Source organism: Bos grunniens, chromosome 28 (genome assembly GCF_055505025.1).
Source record: "Bos grunniens cultivar Pamir isolate PY7600 chromosome 28, Bosgru_T2T1.0, whole genome shotgun sequence".
Taxonomy (NCBI): Eukaryota; Metazoa; Chordata; class Mammalia; order Artiodactyla; family Bovidae; genus Bos; species Bos grunniens.
The window spans coordinates 11,421,199-11,443,072 of record NC_141192.1 but is presented as its reverse complement, the minus strand read 5'-3'; the positions used below and the strand labels follow the sequence as shown (position 1 = coordinate 11,443,072).

General features: G+C 55.0%; 1 protein-coding gene across 10 annotated transcripts in view; it reads left to right on the top strand.

Moving 5' to 3' along the window:
- The window catches only part of ZMIZ1 (zinc finger MIZ-type containing 1), a 242,465-nt gene that overhangs the window by 47,947 nt on the left and 172,644 nt on the right, over positions 1–21,874 (top strand). For all 10 annotated transcript variants that reach the window (XM_086381797.1, XM_086381787.1, XM_086381791.1 and 7 more), the window contains one exon: positions 2,546–2,669. The gene's annotated coding sequence lies outside the window, so the exon portion shown is untranslated. The remainder of the gene's footprint in view (positions 1–2,545; positions 2,670–21,874) is intronic.

The window sequence follows — 21,874 nt, the reverse complement described above, 5'->3', positions numbered from 1 at the left end:
TTAGTTGCAGTACACAGGATCTTCGATTTTCATTGGGGTATATGGGATCCCTTGGTTGCAGCACGTGGGGTCTAGTTTCCTGACCCAGGATTGAACCCAGGCTCCCTGCATTGGGGTTGCAGAATCTTAGCCACCAGACCACCAGGGAAGTCCCTGGACTTCGCCTTTTGATAGGAGCAGCTGCAGAGAATCTGGCCATATGTATTTAGTCTACCCCAGGCTAGAGTAGTTTTGCCTATTCTTGTTGCTGTTGTTCAGTCACTAAGTCATGTCTCACTCTGCTACCCCATGGACTGCAGCATGCCAGGCTCCTCTGTCCTACACAATGTCCCAGAATTTGCTCAGATTCTTGTCCATTGCATCGGTGATGTTATCTAACTATCTCATCCTCTGTCATCCCCTTCTCCTTTTGCCTTCAATTTTTCCCAACATCAGCGTCTTTTCCAATGAGTCGGCTCTTCGCATCAGGTGATCTTTAAATAAGTGGACTCCTTAAGTATATTCTCGGTACTTCCCTATTAGTGTAGTGGGAAAGAAAGCGGGAGACATAGGTTCGATCCCTGGGTCAGGAAGATCTCCTGGAGGAGGTCATGGCAACCCATTCCAGTGTTCTTGCCAGGAAAATCCCATGGACAGAGGAGCCTGGAGGACTATATAGTCCACAGGGTTGCAAAGAGTCAGACAGGACTGAAGTGACTGAATACACAAGTATATTATCCATTGTATCTGGCTTTTTTGGTCAACATTATGTTCATAATACTTACCTGTATTGTTGGATATAGTTGCAGATTATTTGTTTTTGTTGCTGTGTTGTATTTCATTGTGTGGATACACTGATTTATCCGTTCTACAGTTGATGACCATTTGTGAAGTTTTCATTCTTGGGCCGTTTTGACTAGCACTGCTGTGAACATTCTAGTATGCATCATTGGGTGACCACATGCACACATTTCTGTGGAGCTGAAAATGCTGGGTTGAGGATAGACCACAGGCTAGGGGATGCATGCGAACTGTTCAAGGTGGTGCCCATGACATGCCCCACCAACCCGTGTTTGGGAGGCCCAGAAGACCTCTGTGGAGGACAGTGAAGTGGTTAATGGGGGTTTTGGAGAGGCCCCCCAGCTGAATGTGGGCTGGAGAGGTGTCTCTGACCCCAGGGTTCCCTGTAATGTCCCCTCTCTGGCCTGCCTCTAGCCTCAGGCCTCCTGGCTGGGAAAGGAGGACCATCAGACCAGATGGCTCTTTTCTGAGTTTGATCTTCATTACTGCACTTTTTCCTATCCCACAGCCCTTCTACTGCCCTCCCTCTTTTACCCAGAGTCCGCCTTCTACAGCTAGCCTCATCCCCCAACAATCAGGGAAGCTAGGTGCCTGCATGAACTGACACATGAGGATGCAGGAGGTGGAAGGGACTGCCGTGGCTGCCTCCAGGCAGTGGACAAGACAAGGAGATTTGGGCTTAATTTCTGGCCTGGCTCTTTCTTGCAATGGGACCTTGGGAACCCTGCAATGGGAACCCTTCCCTTATCGGGACCTCAGTTTCCTCATATGTGAATTGGCAGAGAAGGGAGTCCACCTCCCCAAGCCTCTTTGGTCTCACCACCCTGAACTCTGGGTTCTGGAATCTAACAGGGGCAAGGGTATGAGGAGGCCCGTGGAAAGCTCAGCAGGCTTCTGGACTTTAGGGCATATGTCAAATGGCCCATTTTGTTCAACTTATTTACTGACTGTCTTCACTGCCCCACTCATCCATCCATCCATCCCTCCATTTATCCATCCAGCAGTCGCTGTGGCCTTGTGAGCCTCAGAGGACAGACATAAACTAGACCTCATTCCTGATGACCAGGAGCTCTGCTCACAGGGGAACCCGGCCAATAGAAAGCTGGGGCTGGGGGGAGGGCAGGGAACATGGTCAGCTGGACCCAAGCCACTGCAGGATGAACAAAGAAAGGAGCAGCAGGTCAGTGAGGGCTCCATGGGAACTTCTGAGCAGAGTGGGGCTTTGAAAGACAGAGACATGTGGGAAAGGGCTCCAGACAGAGTACCCGGCTTATCCAAAGGATGGGGTTCCAGGGGGCTAGGCTGACCCAGACAGAGTACCTGGCTTATCCAAAGGATGGGGTTCCAGGGGGGCTAGGCTGACCCAGACAGGGTACCCGGCTTATCCAAAGGATGGGGTTCCAGGGGGGCTAGGCTGACCCAGACAGAGTACCCGGTTTATCCAAAGGATGGGGTTCCAGGGGGCTAGGCTGACTGCAACACAGTGGTGGGTGTCCCAGCATGGCCGAAGCTGCAGGACAGGGTACAGAGAAGCTGACCTTGGTGCTGGGGCCAGTTCTGGACCTCTGACCTTTACTTGGAGTGGAGGAGGGGGACAGCATCCAGTTATCCAGTTTCTAGGGTGGCTCCACTTCTGTGGGCCTGCTCAACTCTCCAGGAGATGGCCAGAGGGGCCTGGGCAGGCAGGACCTAGAGGTGGGTGAAGAGGGTCGGGGCCCTCAGGCTCAGGCTTGGAGCTCACTGCACCCTCTCCTCTCTTCCACAGGACCTGCAGCAGCTCTGCTCAGCCAGGTTGGACTGCTGGGGCTACAGCTTCCTTCCCCTGTGACTGCCTTTTCCTGACACCCTTAGCAGCCTCCAGTCCCCGTGGTCAGCAGAGACCTTGGCAGGTAAGCAGAATGAGCTGGGCCCTGACCCTGGGTGTCTGCAGGTGTGGGACTCAGTCCAAGCGGCTGGTGCTGTTTCAGGGCCTAGAGAAGCGGGAGCTGGGCTGTCATCACTGAGGAATTAGGGGAAGGGGTTTATTTCTTAATTTTCACTTTTCCTTGGCATCCTCCTTTCAGAGGGAGCCAGAGAATGGAGGGTTGTGGGAAGGGATATACCCTAGTCTGGCACTTGAACTTCAGGTTTTATCCAGTTGCCAACTCCCAGTGTAGTGTTGGGTAGCCCTGTCCCTTCGCTTTTGAAAGCCTCCGTTTTCTCATTTAGCTCATGAAAATAATAATAATATCCTCTAACATTCTGAGCACTTAACTGTATGCCAGGCACTGTGCTAAGTACTGTGTAGTTATTCACTCTTTTCATCTTCATCACAGCCCTGTGAGGTGGGTGCTGTTATCCTTCCCATTGTACAGGCGAGAAAACTGAGGTTTGTGGTCTGAAAGGAGCATGCCCAAGGCCGCACTCCTGGCTGAGCCCCCATGGGGTTCACTTCCAGGTCTGTGTGGCTCCAGTGCGCCACGTCCTGACCTCTGGTTCATTCTGCCCCTGGCCTTGCCCCCTCTCTGCTGGTCTTTTCTTGTGGGTGGGCATCAAGAGATCATGGGTGTCCTCAGTTGGCTGGTGGGAAGCATGAGGTTAGGAAGGCTGCCATGATGTGGGATGAGATTAACACTGGAGTTTCATGTGAGTATGGGGAGGCTGGAATCTAGGAAATCTTGGAGAAGGTAGCCCAAGTTATGATCCAGAATGTCTCTGAGAGGACTAAGATTTTCCTGAGAAAGAAGACCATTTATAGTTGCACGTGAACATGAGGTTTTTCATCTGAAAGTACAGATACACATACAAGTCCCAGAGGGGTCTTCTACCCCATAGTCATACCTGTGTCCATGAACACGTGTACATATGTACTCTACACAGGCAACGTGTGCTTGTAAACCTGTCCCTACATGCTAAGGGGCTATAGATGTGCGTGCACACACAGCCATGAGTGGTTGTGTGTGCACAGATACATACAGAAACCTGCAGAGGCACACTCCCTCTCATGCGTATACACACAGACCTCACTCGTGCACACTATAGACACACATGTGCACAAACAGACTTGCTGCACACGTACGCTTATAGAGGCACGTTCACAAACTTCTGTGTTGACTCTTTACACAGATACACAGACACAGGTTCTCAGGACACATGGTATCTCCACATACACACAGGGATGCACTCACATGCATACACAGGGAGGGATGTGTTCCAAGGAGAAGGGACCATGGCACAGGGGGCATGAGTTCTGACTGGTATGTTCTCTGGTGAGGGAAGAGATCTGGGAAGAATCCCCAGGAGGTGACAAGTGAGCTGAGCATTGGAAGGCAGGGAAAAATTTGCTAGGTTGATATAAAGGAGAAAAGAGAAGCCCAAGCAGAAGGTCTGGCTCTTGCAAAGTCCCAGAGAAATGAAAGTTTGTGGCTGATTTATGTTGACGTATGGCAGAAACCATCACTATTTTGTAATTATCCTCTAGTTAAAGAAAAAAAGTTCATTTATTGGCCCTCTACTTCCTCTCCCAACATGTCCACCAGAATCTCCTAGAATCAGGTCTGGCTAAATAATTTGCAGGGCCTGGTTCAGAACAAAATTGTGGAGCCTGTCACTCAAAAATTATTAAGGATTTCACGATGGTGGCCATAGAACATTAAACCAAGAGTGGGTCCTTTTGAGCCTGGGGCCCCAGGCAACTGCCCATGAAGCCAGCACTGCCTAGAATAAGTGAAGAACGGACTTCACATGCAGGCTCCGCCAGTCACTGACAGACCCAGTGACCTTGGGCAGGTCCCGCATCGCCCTGTGAGACTCATCTGTCCAAGGCAGAGATGTTGCCCTCTCCACCAGCTGCAGAAGCCCCAGTGGAGCCAGCATCCAGCTCATCTCAAGCATCTGGGGACGGTGGCTTCGGTGAGGGTGGGATGCCAGCCCCACCCCCAGCAAGCAGTGGTGTCCAGGGGTGTCCCGGTGTGCACTGTCTGCCTTTGAGCCCTGTCCCTACACACTTTGGAAACCTGGTGTTTGTGTGCTTTGCCTAATCCACAAGGGCAGAGGGGGTTGGGGGCTGCTCTGTGTTTTATTTGCAGAGCCTTCTGCCTTGTTGCCCCTTGCCTGCCCTTCTCTGTTTGGCAAACTCACTTCTGTGGGCCAGATGCTATGGAGCCTTCTCTGACCCCAGGCCTGCCCTCCTGACCTCCGCCCTGTGACCCGCTCCTGTAGCTACAATGACCTGTTACTGTAGAGTTCTTTACAGTGTGTAAGCTCTTTCACACCCCATCAGGCCATTGAGAAAGCCCTTGAGAGGTCCTATGCCCTTTGCCAGACTGGAAAACAGAGGCCCAGAGTTGCAATCCCTAGCCTAGCTCCCGGGCTGAGGTCAGGCCTACCTCGGGAAGGGATATAGACAGTGGCCACAGAGGGTGGCACCTAGGCTGTGCTCCGAGGCAGCTTCCCATTTCAGCATTTTGGAAGACGGGCTCTCCCAGCCCCTTACCCAGGAGAGGCCCCGCAGGTGCTACGGCTGTTGAAGAGGACCCAGCGGGCTGAAGGTCTCTTCAGCTGAGTACACAAGCCCCCAGCCCTACCCACCCCTGGGAGTGGCTTGGCCCACTTCCCTCAGCCTGGCAAAGTGGAGCCAGGTCTGGGTCATGACAGCCAACCCAGCTGGACACAGAAGAATGTCTAGTCAGGGCCGTGACAGCTGCCCCCCCGGCTGGCACTTCATTAAAGGTACTCAGCACACCTTTGGTGGATGAGTGCAGAGGGCATAGATGTGGTGAAAGGTATGGACTCCGAGCCTCGGCATTGGGGTTTTCCAGACTCTTCACACTCCTCTCTTTGTAACTTTAGAAGCGTGGCTTAATCTCTCTGTGCCTCATTTCTTCATCTGTAAAATAGGGATAATAATAGAACTAACCCCACTGAGTTGTGAGGAATTCAATAAAGTCATCCACATAAACCCTTGCTGCAGTGCCTGGGATGAGGTTAGCGCTCCACGGCATTGACGGTACGCAAGCAGGTGGGGCTGAGTGATGGGGCTGATCCCCAGGGCTGTGGGCACACAGGGAGAGACGTGGTTGGATTGTCATTTCAGAGAGGCTGTAGGGGGACAGCGGGGGTTGGGGTGTCACATGAGGCAGTTCCAAACAGCTGTGGATGAGAGCTCTGTAGGCAGGGACCTGGGTTGACAGCCCCTCTAGCCCTGAGTTTGTGGCTTCACACTGACAGCATGAACACCATCAGCTGTCAGTCAACACGTTTCCAGGGCTACATGGCACAAGGCAAGTTTGGGGCTGGTTTCGACGACGTTGAGTGCCAAGCCCAGCTCATGGTGGGCCTGGCCATGGCCACACAGAGCTTGAATTCCAGGGTCCCCATGTGGCGTGCATGTCAGTCTCCAGCGCCAGCTGGGAATGCACAGACTCCTTTCCCTCCTTGGAATTCACTGCCAGCAGTCCAGGCCTGTCCACCCCCAGCCTCTGCAGCCAGCACTGACCCCTCACCCAACCTGAAGCTGGAAATACAGTCCACAGCCCACTAGTCGTTCCTCCCCGAGGTGGGGGACCCTCTGGGTCAGCAAGGTGGGCCATTGTCCCCCCCCAAGCCCGTCGAGCAAAGTTTTAGTTCAAGCCTCAGTCCTGCTGCAGACCTGTTGTGTGACCTTGGACAAGTCACCGTCCCTCTCTGAGCAGCGGTTCATTGGTCTGTAAAACCAGAGGCTCTGCTGAGACAGGTCAGGGTTCACAACCTGCAATATTCTCAAACATCTCAACAACCCAGGGACACTTGGATTATCCCACCTGTAGATGAAGAAGCTCAAAGCTCAGTCGTGTTTGACTCTTTGCGACCCTGTGACTGTATAGTGCCTGGAATTCTCCAGGCCAGAATACTGGAGTGGGTAGCCTATCCCTTCTCCAGTGGATCTTCCCGATCCAGAAATCAAACCGGGATCTCCTACGTTGCAGGCGGATACTTTACCAACCGAGCTATGACAGAAGCCCCAAAGCTCGGAGAGGTTTAGAAATATACACAGGGTCACAGTGCTATCCGTGGAGCTGAAATTCAGCCCAGTTTTACCTGACACCATAATATGTGTTTTCCCCACTGCTTCTGTCTCTGGTAGCCACAGGTATGTTTGCTGGTGAACCATTCATTCCATCAGTCATAGTGGGTTGAACACTTACTGGGCTCCGGCACTGGGCTAGGAGCTGGCATTCACAAGTGCCTCTTTGAGTGCTGGGTGAGCACAGCCCTGGACTTGAACGGAGGTCAACGGAGTCTACAGAGCAGTGTGTGCTAGGTGGAGGCTCTCAGCAGGTGAAGGCAGTAGGAAATGGGAGGGACAGCTCTTCCCTTGTGCTGGAGGAGGCAGGCAGGGGAGACTGCCTGGAGGAGGGGTCTAGATCCCTACACAGAGGAGTGAGGAAACAGGGTCTTCCTGGGGTCTCTGCACAACTTGGTGGGATCGGTCAGGAGTCTCCTGGGAGAGGACACTTCATTCAGCCACACCTGGGAGCAGGTACTGAGGCAGCTCCCAGGGGCCATAGAGTTTGACCTTGATCCTGCAGATTGCAGGGAGCCAAAGGGGGCTGTGGGGCAGTGGCAGCTCCTCTGTGAAGGCCAGGAGCTGGGACTGGCCTCGGCCTGGAAGCAGAGGCTCACAGCTCACCCAGAGACAGTGGCAGAGGGGAGGGGCAGCGCTGGGGGCTTGTGTACCCCCGCTGGCTGAACCTCCAGCACACCGAGTCCTCTTCAGCAACCCAGGCACCTTGGGACCTCTCCTGGGCTAGCAGCTGGGCCTCTTTCCCAGAGGGATGCCAGTCTGCCCAAATGCTGAAGTGGGAAGCTGCCCCGGAGCAGAGCCCAGGTGCCGCCTTCTATGGCCACAGTCTGCACCCCTTCCCGATACAGGCCTGACGTTAGCCCAGAGGTGGGGCTGGAAGGGAGCCATGAACAAACCTGTCCAATGACATGGTAGACACAGAGAGACCCAGAGCCCAACCCAGAGTCACACAGCATCATCACAGCAGTTGCAGGAGGCTGCCGGCCTAGACAGGAGGCATCCTTTCAGGGGGTGAAAGGATGGTTCCCTGGTCCTCCCAGAGTCTGGTGGGAGCCTTCTGTTGTCTGTGGTGTGTGGGGCTGCCCTTGTACCCCAGGGACCACTGGCCTCGGCCACCAGCAGGGCTCTCTGAGGACAAGCAGGGATTTGGTGAACTACACCAGGAAGGATTCCTTGGGTGTTACTCACAGCGGGTGCTTTTCCCTCCCTGTGGTGTTTGCTCACCACCCCTCTCTGAGCCCTAGAGTTTGTTTTCCTCTGGTCCGGGAGCCACATACTCAGGGTGAGGGCAGCCACACCCATGCCCCATGTCCCAGGTCCAAAGGCTCCGTGACCTTGCGGGCAGGGAGCAGACACTGGGTGGAGCTGTGAAGGTGGCCTCTTTACTTGAATCATAGCATCTCCGTCGCGTGGGGGAGGAATGGCCTTAGGAAATCACCTGGCCCACCCCCTCATGACCGATGGGGAAACTGAGGCTCAGAGAATGGAGGGTGCACCCCAAAGGAGCCCAACATGGCACTGCAGGCTTTCAGCTGAGCTCGCTGCCACCCTAAACTGTGTGGCGGATGTGGATGCCAGCAGGGCCCAAGTCCTACAGCTGATGTGACCCATCTGTGGGGCGTGGTGCTTGCAGAAAGGCAGGACCCACCCCTGAGGGGCTGGGGGTGCAGAGTGGGGGCCCTGGGAAGTTCTGGGGATGTGGAGAGCAGAGCAGGGCGCCCTCAGACCTGGCTCTGTGAAGGCTTTGTTTGTAGTCCGCCTCCTGTAATCACCAGCTCCTGCTAAGGTTTGCGACCCTTATTATTCTCCTCGCTTCTGTTTACGCTGAGAGCCCAGTGGGGTCTGGAGGTTGTAGGCCCGGAGGCCAGGGCAGAGAGAATGCTCCAGAGTCAGGCTCTGATCAGAAAGCTGACAGGATGCAAGGGGTGCGGAAGGAAAGTGGACTCTGGAAACCTGAGGCCCCCCGTGTCCCCTGTCAGCCCCCTTCGCCGAGCCACAGCAGGGTGCCCAGAGACCAGTCTGCAGGAGGCTTTTGGATCTGTAGTTGCTAGGATGAGTTCTCAGGGTCCCCAAGAAGGGTTCCAAGTCAGGGAGGGCTTCTTGGAGGAGGTGGAGTTCTAGCTGGTTCCTGAAGAATGGACATTATTGTGATCTGAAAGCATTCCAAACACAGGGATCAGCTGGGTCAAGGCTTTGAGGCAGGCACTCTGGGGACAGATCAGTCGTGCCAAGAGTGGGCAGTGAAGGAAATAAGGTTGGAGATGCCCCCTACAGGCCAGATGGCAGAAGAAGGAGGAAGTTTGTACTTGTTTCTAACTTGCTAAACATCCCTGAGAGATTCCCTTCTCCGTTTCTGTGCCTGTTTGCCTCGGATCTCCTCGGAGTTCCAGGCAGGCCACAGCAGGCCAGGGCCGCAGTGGAAGAGCCTACCTTTGGGGAGGGTGTGAGCAAGTGCCAGGGTCCTAGGCTTCCCCCGGGAGCTGGGCAACTGGCCAAGGATTCCAGGGGACCCAGGCTTTGCCAGAAGTTTTCCGCAGCCAGGGAGGATAGGGGACTCAGCCCTTGGGGAACTCTCCTGCTTGCTAAAAATCCAACTCCCAGAGTAGACTATGAAGCTGAGAGTCTGAGGGGGAGGTGGGCTGAGCAATGGGCTTCCTCTCCTTCCTGTGACCAGTTTCCTCTTTCCTTCTAGGGAAGGTGTGTGGGGCAAGGTGGGAGTAGATGACCCTGCCCTAGACGTTGGGCTGGCTCGGAGCCTGACGGAGAAGGGGCTGCCCTCTGAGCTATATGTGCCTGTGGGCTGCTGCAGGAGCTGTGGGTGCAGGATGCCCCCTTGGGTGCAGCCCCTCCCCATAGCCAAGGGCTCAGCCCAGGTTGTGTTCACGACCCACAGCATCCTCCCTCTCACCCTGCCTATCAGCAGAGCAGCACCTAGGGGCCCTTGGCCTATTGGTACCCAAGATTTCACACATCCCCCCAGTACTTTGCACAGCAGCTGCTCAAGCTTCATCAGCTTGGGGCTGGTCCGGGGTCCCACTCAGGAAGCCTTGAATTCATTTCCCGGAATAATACAACAGCCCATCCACACCAGGAAGGGCGAGCTGGCCTCATAGCAAAGCTTCTCCATGACCCCTGGCTCCTGTACCCTCAAAATAGTAGGTGGGCTTCTCAGGGGCCCATTTTCCAGGGGGGAATTAGAATCAGAGAAGAGAAGGCATGAGACTTGGCCAGGGTCATGGGGCCAAGGCAGGACTCACCTTGAATTCCAGGTGGTAGTCAAACTCCTTTTGGGATGGAGCCAGGGTTTTCTGCTCAGGCTTACATGCAGATGGGCCAGGGTCAGGAAGAGGGAGTGGAGGAGGAGAGCTTCTAGGGGGCGAGGAGCTCAAGGGAGAGGCCCCGAGTCAGTCTCTCCTCCTTGGTTCCAGTTACTCTAATTGGCGGATCCGCCAGTGGTGCTGACATTTACCTGGTAGGGAGGCAGGCCTCATCCCTCTCGAATCAAGATGCTAAAAATAACCGGGTCCAGCTTCCCAGGGCCCCTGCCCAGCTATCGCCTGCCTGCCTGCCTCGGCGACCTTTCTCCTGGGTGCTGGAAGCTAATTGCTTCGCGAGAGTACAGTTTCTCGTGCTGAGGACTTCCTAGGGGTCTGAGCAGGGATGGCATTGCTCCTGAAACTGAAGAGAGCTCTCTGCAGGGCCTCCCTACCCCCCAGTATTGGGGTGATGGGCCCTTGCCCAGACCCTATCACCCACCCCGTTTTCTCCCTGGGTGCAGTATCCTGCCAGGCTGGCCACTCCAGCCCTGGATGCTTAAGCCCCTTCCTTGAGCTGCTGGAGTTTATGCCGGTGCCCCTCCTCCTCCGGATTATCCAGTGCTCACCTTGAGACCTGTGCCATGTCCAACACAGTGGTCCAAGGTGCGGCTTCTTACCTTCATGCTCCATGTCCATCCTGCAGGCAAGAGGAGCCCAGACTGGAGGGCTGGACATGTTTAAATCCAGCTGTGAAACCTTAGCGCATTTCTGAGCCTCTGTGCTCTCATCTCTGAAGTGGGCATCGTGACTGACTTTATAGTGTCGTTGCAGGAATGAAATGAGGTAACACAGAGAAGGTGTCAGGTCAAGAGAGCTGCTCCCTTCTGACCCCCGGCCCCACCCCGCCCTGCCTGCCCCAGGCCAGGAGGAGGCCTGAGCACTTCTGGGAGGTTTCCTTTCTCTTGCTCTGTAAGTCAGCCCTGGAAGCCTCATACATTTGGTTGATGTATGTAGACTGGAAGAGGAAGGTCTTAAAAGACCCAGGCTGAGAACTAGGGACTGGTACCCCTCAAAAACAGGGCTCTCCTGCCCATTCCTGTGCACATTCTGAGTGCCCTGCCACAGCCATCCCACCTGTGTATTTTGTCCAGTTCTTGCCCTTGGTCAGTATGATCAGATGTGTTGACATTGGCCTACGTGTCCCTGGCTGTGGGGTGAGCCCCATGGAAATGGAAGTGGTTTTCTGGGCTCTCTTCTCACCCGCTATGAGAACCTGGGCTGGTGGCTTAGCCCCTCCACGCCTCAGTGTCCTCTGAAAATGGGATAATAATGGCTCCTCTGCCATCAACACTGTGAGATTAAACCAGGAGTGTTGGTGTGGTGCTTAGGACAGGGCCTGGCACGGGGGGAGCCCTGGGCGCGTGTTCACGTTAGTCGTAACCATCCACGGTAATAAGAGCAGCCCCCACCCTTGGTTGAATGATTAGTATCAGAGGCTATGTCAGAGGCTAAGCACTTAACAGTCATTATTTAACTTAATCTCCGTGACAGCCCTACACAAGGTACTCCTATAATCTCTACATTCCAAAGGAAGAAATCTGAGGCCCAGAGAGGTCACTCGCAGTCTGGAAGTGGTAGCGCTGAAAACCAGAATTCAGGTTCAGCCCTGCTGGGTGATCAGCCCTTTCGCTTTGCCTGGGACTGCCAGGTCTCAGCACTCAAAGTTTCACATCCCGGAAACCTCTTAATTTTCACCCACAGGGACAGTTGATGAGCTAGTCCCGCTGATTCTCCACTCCACAACTGTTCCCATCACCGCCTCCGGACCCCTTCCTGACTTTGGGGCACAGCCCTGCTCTGCCCCTGCCCCCTTCCCACACCTCATTGGTCCCTCTTCTCACCAGATATCCTTGCCCATCCCTCCATGGCCTGACCCAGCCTCCCCATCCAGCTTCCCCTCCTCTTCACCCTCCCCTCTGCCAGCTCGGGGGCTGTGGGTCACCCCCGAGGGGCTCTCTGTGCCCAGGGCTGTGCCTGCAGCTGGTTGCTGGGTCCTGAGCCACCTCTCTCAGGCCTCAGGCTCCCCATCTGCACTGAGGGCTTTGGCTCCTCTGCACCCGGCCTTCCAGAGAGGCTTCAGAAACCTCTTCCTTAAAAGAGGGAAGACGCAGTGGGCCCCCGCCCCCAGCCCTGGCCCCAGGCAGTCGGGAGAGATTGCACTGGCCCTTCCGGTGCATTGATGGAGAGCACTGCTGACAAAGGAGAAAGGTCAGCAGTGGGACAGAGTGGGGCTGGTGTCGGCCTGCCGGCTAGCAGCACCCTCCCCCAAGTCAGGGCTTCCTGGGGGGAGGGGCCCAGGGCTCCTTGGGGTCCTGGTCAATTCATATTGACTCAGGCAGCCGCTGCTTCAGCAAAGCTGGGCATCGAAGCCCCCAGAGGGCTGGGGGAGATGCCTGGGTCATCCTTGGTACCTCCCTCTTCTTCACCCCTGTGGTCGATTAAATTCTCTGAGCCACCTCTGGATTCGGGTCCCCCCTCAGCACCCCTAACCCTCTGCTAGCTCTCAGATCTTACTGTCTTCCTTGGTCTCAGTTACTGAGCTCTTCCCAGTTCGCCCCTGCCCGCCCTGGCTGCCCACTGTCACCAGGAATAAAGTCTGAATTCCGAGACTGACATAAAGGTTCTTTTTGAGCTCAGTGAGGCTGCCCAGTGCTGCCGGTCCTTCCCTGAGGACTTGAGATTGCCATCCCCACCCTCAGATGAGCATCTCCCAGCCCCGGGTGGGGTGGAGGGGGCCATCTTCCTCCCAGACATGCCTTTCGGGAGCTCAGTCCATGACTTTCCCTCCCCCAGGACTCACACCCTCTGGGAGAGGTTGGAAGAGGTGTGCAAGGGATCAGGGCACCCTGAGTGCCAGGCCAGCTCTGCACCCAGTGCTCCAGCCTCTCCCTTCCTTTAGGGTTGAGCCTCAGCAGGTTTGTGACTAGGGCCCCAGCCCAGTGCAGGGACCCCCCACACCATGCCTCAGACTCCCACCTTAAACTGCTCCGTGCATCGCTTGTCCCAGATCTTGGAGGCCAGGGGCCATCTGCTCCCCAGCTCATGTGAAGGACAAGCCCCTGTGAGGGCAGGAGGTACAGTGGTTAGGGCACAAGCTCTGGGGTCTGACCCCAGCTCCATCACTTACTAGCTGTATGACCTCAGGCAGTTATTTCCCTCAGAGCCTCAGTGGTGTCATTTGTGAAATGTGGGTAATAATAGTTGCTTCTCCACAGGATGGTGAGATTCATTGAAATGACACATGTTTGTGGGACCCTGGAACGTTTTAAGGATCAATAAAGTCACCTTTTATCATCACCAACTCCATCATCATCAGGCCAGCGGGGTACCATATCCATGAGATGAGGGCCCTCTCCTCCTGGTTATTTGAGTGCACCGTCCACTTCTGCTCCTCACTGTGCTCCCTTTGACCTTTGTCCCCAGCACTCCTTTCCCACATTTCCTAAAATCCCAGGAAGCCCAGCCCTCCCTGGTCTCCAGTTGTCACCTGCATAGCTGCCCTGTGGACCTTGTCCTTCAGAGCTGGGCCCAGGATTTAATCTCTGTTTACCCCACAACCCTTACAGGGTCCTCAAACACAGTAGGTGCCTGATAAAAAAGTTTGTTCAGTTAAACAGACATTCATGGAGCCTAAGTCACCTCCAGGAACAACACAGCAGTGACCAGTCAGGTCCCTGGGCGCATCCTTATGCTGATGAAGGGCCTGTCTGAGACCAAGTCTGAGCCACCTCCCACCAGGTCCCTGCTTGTGCCCATTCTGGGCTCCCCCGCGCAGGGCTTGAGGGAGACAGGGTGGTGGGTTTGGGCCACTGCATTGGAAGGTTTTCAGAGCTGGTTCCTCTGTGGTCCTCTGTGCCATCCCTGTGTTTTGTTTGCCTGGGTCCTTTCCCCACCCCCTTGGTTCTCTGTTAAATCGTGTTATTATATTTAAACAAATCAATTCCATTGCAGAGTTTTTCCTGTCCTAATGATGAGTTTGCAGCACAAATGCCATTGATTTCTCACAGCCCTGAAAACCAGTTGATGAATAGCACCGGGCTTGTCTTTGGAGAGGCACTTAGAGCAGCTCTGGGCAGCCCCCCTACTCCTCGCCCGCACTGCCCCCCATCGCCACCCCACCCCCACCCCACACTTCTTCACGTGGGGCTGAGGCTGGGTGATAAAGCGGGACCCTCAGTATCCTCTGCCAGTGCGGGGGTGGGGATGTCATCACAAGGGGCCTGGCCCCTCATGATGGTGAAGCAATCATAGTGGAGAACTGTATTGATTTTGGCCGAAGGCAGGAGCACAACTTACAGAGCAGAGAGGCCGTGCGGTGTGATCTCTGTCTTCGCTTACAAGTTCAGAGCACAGTCCTGAGTGGCAGCAGATACCGGCTCAGGCGGAGCTCAGGTTTCCAGACCTCCATGGAACTGCTGTGTTTTAAAGGGGTGGTTCAGAGGTGAGGGGGAGAAGGAAATGGCAACCTACTCCAGCATTCTTGCCTGGAAAATCCCATGGACAGAGGAGCCTGGCGGGCTACAGTCCATGGCGTTGCAATGAGTCCGACATGACTGAGTGACTGAGCACTCACTCACTCACTCACTCGGAGGTGAGGGAGCTGTCCCCACCAGGGAGCTAGAAACTTCCCTTTGTGAAATCCTCCCCAACCTCCAGTGTCAGGGTCAGACTGCCCCTTCAGATCACTGACTTTGTTTGAGTTTAGGAGGGCTGCCAGGGCTTGGGTGGACACGAATGATTCTTCCCACCTCTGAGCTGGGCATCCTGCTTGACGGGCAGTCCCTGGAGAGGGAGGTTCAGCCGCCACAGGAGCCTGAGTTGGGCGCAGAGGAACTGGGGTACACTGGAGTGCATGCCTCCCTGAAACCCCTCACCGACCCCTAGGAGTCGTGACTGACTCTTTGCGACCAGACTACTGGAGTGGGTAGCCTTTTCCTTCTCCAGGGGATCTTCTCAACCTAGGGATCAAACCCAGGTCTCCTACATTGCAGGCAGAAAACCCTCAAAGTTACCCCTAAAACTATCCTGGATGGGGCTGTGAGCTGGATTGCCTACTGCTTCTCCCGGAGTCTAATTCAAGCCTTTGTTTTAGACAAGAATGTGGCCTGGAGTTGGGAGGGCTGTGTCAAGGTCACAGCACAAGGCGGTGGAGGGGCTGGGGTTTGAGCTGGGGATGGGGGCAAGGCCCCTCTTGCAGTGCTGGTGCACCTCCCCCCAGCCGCCAGGGTTGGGGGCAGGGCAGAGGCTCCGTTGCAGGGAAGACAGACCCCTCACTCAGGAGACCCCCGCCTTCCTTGGCCCTCAGACCCAGTCACCCTCCCCTCCTCCCTCCCTGCAGACAAACCTCCTGTCCCTCCTAATCAGGTTAGCCTCCTGCTCCGTGCTCACTCTGCTGAGCTGGGCCAGCTGCCTCTAATGGCCTGTCGACCTGGCCCTCCCCCTGGCTCCCGGGTGGGGGAGGGGAAGCTCAGAAAAGAACTGTGAGTGGGAAGGGGCTGCCCAACTCCCTGGATTCAGACCTTCCCACGGCTTCTAGGATTAAGTCCAAACCCTTAGCCTGGCATCCAAGACTCATCAAAATGAGGCCCCACTTCCTTCCCCAGCCTCCACAGCCCTGGTGGACTCTTCACTACGGCGTGTGCGTACGCAGGCGCTCAGTTGTGTCTGACTCTTTGTTAACCCCGTGGACTGTAGCCTGCCAGGTTTCTCTGGCCATGGGATTTCCCAGGCAAGAGTACTGGAGTGAGTTGCCATTTTCTTCTCCAGGGGGAATCTTCCTGACCCCGAGATCGAACCCACGTCTCCAGCTTGGCAAGCCACCAGGGAAACCCCTTTACTACGCCCACAGGAGGCTATTTCTTACCTCCCTGCCTTTGCACATGCAGGTCCTTTTGCTACTTCCCAACTTCTCTGGAAACTCCTACGCATCCTTCAAAACCCAATGCTGGTCTCTTCCTCTGGGCTGCCTCCTCTCAAGATTCTGCTGCCTCTGTCTCCCACCAGATGCTCCATTGATCTGGAACTCAGTGCTACTGTGTTTGGTTGCGTTATTCTGAGACCCGCTTCCCCTTGAGTTTCTGGGGGAAAGGGAGAACATTGTAGAAGAATATGCCTCAAGGTGCAGCAATGAAGGAATTGGGCCAGCAAAAAAGAGAGAAGTGGGGGCCGAAGAAAGAGACAGACAGGAGTGCACAGAACAGCTGCTCCCAGCCCCTCCACAACACTCTAGCTTGCTTCCTGCCAGGGAGGCCATTCCCGGTGACACATGTGGGGCCTGAAATAGACATGTGGGGGCCTTGGTGGTGCACTTGGACAGGCCAGTCCTAAGAACCACCACCACCCATTCCTTGGGCACAGAAGCTCCCCTCTCCTCCCAGGGCCCCGTCCCTGCAGCCAAGACCCCTCCCCCAGCAGTACCCAGGCCTTGCCCCTCTGTTCCTGCTAACTTTGTTTTATAAATAAACTATATAAATAGGCTCCTCTGATTCCTCAGAGCAGGCAGCGTTTAAGGACTAGGGCACTGCTGCAAGCATAATTGTACTACCGAATCCATCAGCTGCCTAATTACCATTCATTTTGCATTTATTTCTGCTAATTAAAAAGAGAGAAACTCCTAACAACTTTTACGTAAATACTATATTTGTTCTATGTAAAGATGGGATGCTAATTCGCTGGTGATTAGCTGATTATCTAATTTTATAGCTGTCACACAGGCTTGCCCTGTCTCCCCTTTGAACCCCAGATGCCACTCGAGGCCCCTGATCAGGTGTGGGAGGAAAAGGCCCAGGGAGGTCTGAATGCATGTTTAGAGGGTCGATCTGAGGCCCAGGGATCCTCTGGATCACCACATGTCACCAGGGCTCAAGGGGGCTGCAGTCTGACCCATGGAGCTGGGAGGAACCATTGACTCATCCACTGTTTCTGCACAGATGGAGACACTGAGGCTCGGACAGGTCCAGCATCCCTAAGTGACTCCCTAACCCAGGACTCTGTTACTGGGTCCAGTAACAGAGATGAAACCAGGCATTTGGGCACCCCCTCCAGTGCTCCCTCTGTGTAGAGGTATTGTCTGGGGGAATTTGCAGCCTCTGTTTGCAACTGGAACAACATCTGGACCAAACTCCAGCCCAGATGGAGGAAAGACATAGTCTGGTCTGAGCCCGTGACCCAAGCCAGACCCTCAATTGCCCTTCTGTAAACCTCTGCCTGCTCGCACTTTCGCACCCAGCCAGGGCTCGGATCCTCCTGACATCACTTCCTGAGGCTCGTCTCGTCTCCCAGTCTGGGCCTTACACACCGTGGGCTGCTAGGACCTGTGTGAGGGTCTGAATCTCACATCTCAACATTACGCGTTTATCTCAGTGTGAATTAGGAACAAATAGAATTAATACATCAAACTTGTGATTTCACAGACAATATTGCTTTAGGTGAGTTTAAATAAAAAGAATGCGATTGGTTCAAAGTGATTTAGAGAACAATATGTAAATGATTTAGGTGAAACCTGACCTGGTTTAAAATTTCTAGAAACTAAAGTTGGGAACACACTGGCAGAGGGTCTGAGAACACAGATCAGGGGCCGGGTGGCGAGTCCCGGGTCAGCAGCGAGGACTCGAGGGCAGGGTTGGCCAGTCCCTGGCCTGCAGGCCACCGCTGCCTCATCCCATGGCTGGGCCGACAGTGCCCCTGCGTCATGCCCTTCTCCCAGCCCGGAGGCTAGTGGAGTTAGCCCCCAGCAGAGGAAAGCTCTGCCCTCAGAGACACTTTATCCGGGACTCTGTTTCTGCCTCAGAGCGGCCAGGAAGTAGAGCGTGTGACTTCTTGGGCTCCCTGGCCAGCCCGGCTTCCCTGCATTCGTGGGCGAGAGCCTGCCTGACCCTCTACTCTGTCTTCCTCGATCCCGAAAGTCTGAAAATGGCTGGTTCTAGATGGCAAGGGAGAACAGCTTTGACCAGGTCAGGGCCAGGGTCAGCGTGGCCCGTTGGAAATCCCCGAGGTGAGGGTTCCGGTCCTGACCGCAGCTTTCTGCAGCCTCATGCTCCTCCTCTGTAGATCGTGAGGTCACCGTGCCTTCCTCCCAGGGTTGCCAAAGGGATTCTGAGAGCCATGTGCAAAACTCCTCAGAGGAGCGCTCTGTGCAGCTGGTGGTGAGCCCAAGCCCTGGCCTGGGGGCCAGGGGTGGGGGGCCCCTCTGCCTCCTACCCGCCGCCACCATGTCTGTGCGAGGTGACCCGCTGCTGCCAGAGATCTCCCGCTCATCTGCCCTTTTATCGCCCTGCGCACAATCAGGGGAAGCCTGGAAGGCGGTGGGGGCGCAGGCAGATGGAAAACAAAGAGAGAACAAAGGCACTGCTTCCAAGAGGCCAAAAGGCAGGGGCCTCCTCCCCCTCCGGCCCTGGCCAGCCTGTCCCCACCAGCGCCTGTGCCACCCCAGGCTTCAGGCCACCTGGCCTGCCCCTCCAGACTAGCCCTAGCCTCACAGGGGGTTCCCCACTTGCTGGGTGACCCTCGGAAAGTCATTCCACTCCAAGCCACCTTTTTCTTATCTGTAAATGAGGAAGTGGGACAGCTTGCAGAGTGCTCTCCAGCAGACCCCACCCCTCTCACCTCTGCTGGAGTCTCTTTGAGGCCAACGCATTTCTTCCTACCCTCGGGTTGCAGAGGGTCAAGTTGAGTGCCCACTTCTACCCATAGAGAGGACCCCAGAGTTCCCCGGGGCCAAGCGAGGCAAACAGGAAGCCTGTGTTCACAGCCTTTTGGTGCTGGGTGTAAGCATTTGCCTGGAATGAATGAATGGCTTAATCAGATGGAGGCTTAACTGTCAGCCCTGTGGTCACTGCTGCTGTTGGAGCCACCAAGGGAAGGGGAAACCCCTGGACCCTCCAGAGCAGTTGCAAAGAGGAATGGTTGAGGGCTCATAAGAGCCCCAACACCAGGCTGTCTGGATTCATATCCTAGCTGTGTGCCCTTGGGCTGCTTCCTTAAACTTTCTGTGACTGTGTCCTCATGTGTTAAAATAGGTATAGTACCTACCTCATAAGCCGTGTTGAACTTACAGGACTTAACTCACGTAAAGGACTTAGAAGAATACCCACCGAATAAGATCCATTAATGCTGGGTGTTATTATTATCACCAGTTCTAGCACTGTTCTTTAGAGGAAAGCTCATGCCCTTCAGCCTCCTGACCCCACCCCTGTACCGCCTGGATGAAGGTGGGGTTTTGCTGGCGGCTGGGGAGGGGCAGGAGGTTGCCATCACAGCATTTCTGTGTAAGCATTTCTGGTGAATTGTTTAAAGGGGCCTGACTTCTAAGGTTCTAGGAATTTGTTACTTCTTTTCTCATTCCAAATGTGTATGTGTCAGGAATTCCCTGGCAGTCCAGTGGTGGGACTCTGTGCTTTTACTTCCCCAGGGGCCCAGGTTCAGTTCCTGGTCGAGGAACTAACATCCCTTGGCAAAATAAAAAAGGAGAAAAGAAAAAAATGTAACTGGACATGTATTTCTAAAGAGGACCTCCAAAATAGTGTAAGCTTCAGGTCCTGCAAACCTGGACGGTCCCCTGCTGATTCCTGTTCCCTTGATTGTATTTCTGGGACCTGGCCACCTCAGGAGGAGGGCTGAAGCTTTGGGGCTGGAGGAACCTAACTTTGTACCCTGTACAGCTGTGTATGCACCCCAGACTGCAGTCTCTACCCTGCACTCCAGGTCAAGGGAGCCCCAGAGAGGGCAGGCAGGGAGAATGGGACCCTCTCTTGACGGAGACCCTGGATGTGCAGAGTCCAGGGGCCAAGTGGGTCTGAGTGCCCTGCACTGCAGGCTGAAGCCCTGCCCCCCACCTCCGCCCCCTCCACCCTGGGTGGGCTGGGTGGGCAGGCACAGGGGGTGGCTGGGGCCGTGGGAAGCAGGTTGCTGAGCAGGAACAGTTGCCCCAGAGGCTGTCACCGGTGGGGCTGGCTGTGCGCCAATCCCTGGGTTTCATGTCAGGTAGGTGGGGACTCAGGATGGCCCCTGCCCTTTGAGAGCTCTCGAGGTAGCTGGAACCACAAGCTTTGCACCTGGAGGGGTAGAGAGTGGGCACGATTAGACCCTGTTGCGTGAGGCGTCTCAGGGGGGAGTTGAGAGAGCCCAGAGGTCAGGAGTGCTGGACACTTGTGGGGAGTGGGGGCGCCTCCTGGAGGATGGACCCTTGCCTGGGGAGGCCCCCAGAGCAGTGGGTGCCTTGGGCCTTGGCGCCTCTGCCAGCAGCGGGGCCTCTCAGCCCAGGCTCTGACAGGGACATTTATAACTCACAGCTGTGCGGTCCTGGGCCCAACTGACTGTGGTAAACCGATCAGGCTTCAGGAAGTCGAGTCCTGAGGCCACTCCCCACCCCGACCCCACACTCTCCTTCACCTCCTGACACCCACATCCTGTTCTGGGTGGGAGGGGCGGACAGCTGGGGCACCGGGGGGTGGATGGGGGGCAGCCAGGGGTCTGTAACCTGTGGGCAGAGCTGGAGGGGATGGAGAAGTTCAGTGAAACCCCAGAGCTGCACGGCAGGGCCTCTGGGGTCACCAGGATCTACCCCTCAGGACGCACACGGGGAAACCCAGGCCCAGAGAGTGTCAGGGGCCACCCAAGAGCACACAGGAGCCAAGGAGCAAGAGATCAGGCAGCGGGGCTTGGGGGTACGCTCTGTGCTTCCATATCTAACTGGAGAGGAGATTAAGCATCTAGCCCCTACTGACCAACCCCAGCTCTGAGGGAGCCCAATGGAAGAGGGCAGAGGTAAACCAGAGCCTCAGAGGATCCTGGGTAAAGGCACAGAGGATGCTCGGACCCTGGGGCTCTGCACAGCCTGCAGCCCCCAGTGGGAACATCCCATCCTGAGACCAAGTTCCTCATCAGGCCTTGTGTCCACCCAGCTAAATTCTCACAGCAAAATTCACTGGAGGGAATGGTCATGCCTGGTTCTGGGAAGAACAGTACCAAGAGCTTCCAGCATACTGTGATTTCGACCCCTTTACCTCCCTTGGCCCTGTTTGCTAGCCAGTTCTTGGGCTTGCTTGACCAACCACCCCTCCCCCTGACCTCTTTCTCCTCCCTTACAAGAAGAGGGATGATAAATAATAGAGTTTACCAAAGCTTGGCCTACGTAACTCTGGCAACCTGGGACACAATTCTAGAATGAGTACTTGAAAGAACATGTGTTTTTGTTCATTACTTATATCCTTATTCAGGTATATTAGAAATGTATAACTAACTTAGCAAACCAATGATTTCACAGATATGATCCTTTTGGATAAGGCCAGATTCATTAGAGCTAAAAATAATAATAATAATAATAATGAGTGAGTATTAATTAAGTTGTCATACAGATAGCACTCAGCTTGGACTGAGAGAGTCGTGAAATACATAGAAGGACTGAAGTTTGGGGAACACCAGGGCTCTTCTCTGCTTTAAACTCTGGTTCTTGACCTCCTCCAGAACTGGACCCCCACAGGCAGGAGGGGACGAGGCGGGAGTAGGCTGGTTTTCCAAGGAGGTGCACACACAGAGTGACTCCCAAGTGTTGGGATCTGGTGAACAATTCATAATGAGGAAAGAATTCAGGCAGGGGTCAAAGAGTGGCTTTGGAAGTGGCTGCCGGCTGGCCAGCCGTATGAGATAATTCCCCGAAGCCAGGCACAGCGCAGAGTACGCCACGGGCTTAGAGGCCCAGCTAAAAATACCCCCGACAACTTCTCCCTGTCACCCT